Source organism: Rattus rattus, chromosome 7 (assembly GCF_011064425.1).
Source record: "Rattus rattus isolate New Zealand chromosome 7, Rrattus_CSIRO_v1, whole genome shotgun sequence".
NCBI lineage: Eukaryota > Metazoa > Chordata > Mammalia > Rodentia > Muridae > Rattus > Rattus rattus.
The window spans coordinates 72,068,129-72,072,566 of NC_046160.1; the positions used below are offsets into that span (position 1 = coordinate 72,068,129).

The window sequence follows — 4,438 nt, forward strand, 5'->3', positions numbered from 1 at the left end:
AGTGTAGCACTCCTGGGAGAGAGACTATGAATTCATAATACAGCATATTTAAAGTACATTTGACATTGATACCTATGTGTCTTATTTAGGATTTTACTGTTGTGAACAAAAGCCATGACCGAGGCATCTCTTATAAGGCCAACGTTTAATTTGGGCTGGCTTACATGTTCAGAGTTTCAGTCCATTATCATCAAAGAAGGAGAGCATGGCGGCGTCCAAGTAGTTATAGTGCAGTAGGAGCTAAGAGTTCTACAGCTTCATCTGAAGGTGTCTAAGAGAACACAGACTCTTCCACACTGGGCAAAGCTTCAAACCCACCTCCACAGTGATGCATACTCCAACAAGGCACACCCACCCCTACAAGGTCACACCTCCTAATAGTACTTCCCATGGGCCAAGCATATTCAAATCATCACACTATGGTACAGTACTTTTTAACCTTTGGTGCAATGATGGGAATAATAAAATTATGCTTCTCTTAACTCTCAGTGCATTTACAAATTGGTTATTAAGCTGTTTATCTCCACTTGCAATTTCAAAATCTTTGTCTCTATAATTCTAGATTTCTTAGTTTTGATTTGTTTATGCTCAGTCATGACATTTACATCAGATTTTTTTCTATTTTTTAAAAATGTTTTAAAACAACTTCTCAGCCAGAACACATTTGATTTCTTTGTCCTCAAGGCTTCACAGCTATAGGCAAATCCTATTTTATCTGTTGGAATTAAAACAAGTAGTAGAAAAATTAAATTAGGAATAAACAAGTTAATAGATATCTCTTCCAGCTAAGAGGAATCCATGGATATCCCTCCTAAGGCTATGATGGCTTTTCCAGCAACTTTTTCCTTTATGTTCTGCTGAGATTCTGCAGCTCCTATTCTCAAAACAAATCTCATAGGCAAATATTGCTGACAAGACAGCAGGTTTTACATATGTAGTTGAGGAAGCAGAAAGGAAGGGAATATACTCTTATCAGCAGGCAGCCCCTACAAATACTGTGAAGATTCCCCTCATAGCACAACGAGTTGTCTCCTGTTCAGTTACGTATGTTCACATAGCCACAAGAGAAGCTTACTGTAACATTCAACAGCTAAGTACACAAGGTATTTGAACACATAGGACTTTGCTTGTTGGTAAAGAACAATTAGGAATTAGGCTGGATAACTAGGAATGTACTAGTGGTAAGAAACCAGACATTAATCATCAATAACATAGCATGAATCTCTCAGTCTATCCTAGATTCATATGATACAGTAAGCTTGTCGAAATTACTCAAATCCCCTTCTCCTAACAAATATATATAAGATATATTTGGGAAGTTGTAAGTAGCAGGTGTCTTTTCAGATGTTTGGATGATAGCCGTAACTAAGACCTCTGTGGGTAAAAGATCTATTGTCAATGTCCAGGAAGACTGCAAATGTTGCATATCATAAGCACTGTTTTTGGATTCTGTCTTCTCCTAGGAATTCTGGATGTATAGCTGATGTTCCTCCCAGCCTGGCAGTTCTGGCCAGCATTGCTGTGGTGTGCCCTTCCCAAGCAGTCATCAATCTCAGCAGCTCAGAGGGGCTTACTGCAACTGCAATGTCAGCTGAGCATCTCAGCATGCTACCTCGGAACAGGTTTTAAATGCATTCAGTATTCACCAATCTCATAGAAAATACTTTCAGAAGCCTCAAATCAGACAGTAGTTTGTGGCCATTGGAAAGGAGGAAGGTGGGATCTAGAAAATCTCCTCTCCCGTCTCATGGAACTTTGAAGATTTTTCTAAAGACTCAACACATTTTTAAACAGACTATTCTGAAACTACACATGCATCCATCTAAACTTTATTTATTCTATCACTGTATTCCAAAACTATAAATTAACTATATACAAATTAAGATACAGCCATAGAATCCTTTAAGGGATTTCATTTGTGTTATAACAATAAAAGCATTCCTCTTATGTCTCTACAGAGTTACTTGTTCTGGACATTTTATACAAATGGAATGATTATAAGAGTCATTTCACCCAGCATGGTTCAGAAATAGGATAGCCTATCTATCAGTTATATTATAAATATTGCTATTTTAAAATCTATTTCAAACAAAAGGATAATAAACATAAACAGATTTAAAAGAAACTTGCCTACAATAAATATCAAACTGTTAAAATCAAAATTTGGATAAAATTCACAGGAAAATGACAAAAATATTAATCTCTAAAAATATAAGACAAAAGTATTAATGTAGCAAATAAATTTTATTGGTTAAAATAAAACAATAAAAATATAAAATGTACGAATTGATATAAACACTGGAACTCAAACATGAGTTTATTATACAACCCTCTCAAGCTCTAACACATCAAGTATAGGAGTAAAAGTATGCTTTCAAAGGTCTGAGTAGACGGTTTAATCAGCAACATGGTTGCCTTGGAGCACAAGACCCTGAGTTAAATCCCCAGAACCTACATTTCTATAAAAAATGAGCAGTTTAGTGTTGCCAGACGCAGAGACAGTCAGATCTCAGAGCTCCAGAGAGAAATCTTGGGTTAGAAACAAAAAGTGGGCACAGGGTTAAGGGAACTGTCAGGCAGGAGCGACTCAGGCTAAATAAACCCAGGAAAACTCCTCAGCGAGTCCGGGTGAGGACCACACTCAGCCAAGGAGAGCACAGAGATGCTGCTGGGTCAAATGAGAAGAAAACTAGAAAAGAGAAGCCAAAATCTGAGACCTGAAGAAACAACAGAAGGAGTGGAAGCAGCTGTTTCCTCTGGATCTAAGGCGAGTGAAAAGAAAGGGGGGGCCTTCTTAAAACGATAGAGATCCCCTAAATCCAAGAAAGCCAACAAAGCAAGAGGAGACACCCCAAGATGACACTGCTTCTAAAAGAAAAAAAAACTGCAAGGAGAAAAGGAATCCCTTGAGAAGAAAATGGTCTCTACAAAAACCAAAGAAATAGAAACTGAGGAGCCTTCTGAAGAAGAAGGCCGATGTTCCTAAACCCAAGAAAATGAAAATACAAAAGGAAGCAAATGCAGACACTGGAGAGGAAAGCCCCAAGCTGAAGAAGGGATTCTCTCATTCTGAATCAAACTCAGGCTCCAGTGAAGCTCCAGGTGAAGAAATTAGTGGTGAGACAGAGAAGGAAACTCCTGTGGAACAGGGAAATAAAAAAAGATCTTTCTTTAATTTTCCCGTATCTGAAGAGGCTGTCAAGCTTCTCAAAGCTCGTTGGGTGAATTTCACAAGCCAAGACAGTGTACCGTGTGCACAGTGGGAAAGATGGAACTGCCCCGGCTCAGACAGGAACTGAGAAGACATTCTTCTTTGCCATTCCTTTAACTGAAAATCTTCAGCGTGGGCTACAAGACAGGAAGAGAGGCTGTGACCCACAGGGTCAAGGTCCTGCATTTACAAGAGAATTAGCAAATCAAATAAGCAAAGACTCCAGTGACATCACAAAAAGTTATCTGTGTCTTGGTTTTCATGGTGGTCAATTCAAACAAATACCGAGTGGGCTTGATATCCTGGTTGGGACCCCAGGTCGCATTAAAGACCACCTGCACTGTGGCAAGCTAAATCTCACCTAACTTAAACATGTGGTCCTGGATGAAGTTGGCCAGTTGCTGAGTATGACATACAAGAAAGATTCTGAAGACATCCCAAACATCCTTTGCTCTGCAACTTGCCCTCATTGGTTGGTTGTCGTTGCTAAGAAACGCATGAAAGCTACATAGGAACAAGTGGACTTGATTGATTAAAAAGATCACCTGGTAATTAAGTGTCATTGACTGAGACGGCAGTGGGTATTGGTGATACTGTGCAAATGTACAATGGTCATCAAGGGTGCTCTGTCATCTTCTGTGAAACCAAGAAAGAAGCCCAGGAGCTGTCACAGAATACATGAAAATAAACTTTCTCAAAGGCAAGTTTGTTTTTATGTCCGCACTGAAGCAATCACTGTGGTCATGGGGCAACTGGAGATGGAATACCCCTGGAAGGATACGGAGGCAGCAGAGGTTGTTGGGATGGCAACCATAGTGCTTTCAGAGGACAGCAGGGTGGAAACAGGAACTTCATAGGACTTGGGCAGCAGCAAACAGGAAATAGAAACCTCAGAGGACAGCAACCAGAGGTGGCAAAAAAATGTAACAGACCTCCCCCTCAAACAAAGGCCAGTGTAGTGTGTAATTTTAAAATAAACCCATGCTTTCTCTGGCTAATGGTCTCACCCGGTCCCCACGGCTAGCTCCAAATGGCCATTTGGCCCTGGTTCCCAAAGGCTGACTTGCTAAGCTGACCAAACAAGTTTTTCCTGAAATCATTTACAGCTCATGCTCCTCGGGCCATCCTCCCCCACCCCCACCTCACCCCACCCCACCCCACCCTCAGTGGCTGATCTACAGAATGTCAATGACCGCTCCAGTCTCACTCAGCTCCCCTTAGCCCCAT

At 40.5% G+C, this 4,438-nt stretch overlaps 1 pseudogene; it reads left to right on the top strand.

Moving 5' to 3' along the window:
* The first annotated feature begins 205 nt into the window (after nt 1-205).
* LOC116906092 lies at nt 206-3,893 on the top strand (annotated as a pseudogene).
* The last annotated feature ends 545 nt before the right edge of the window (nt 3,894-4,438 follow it).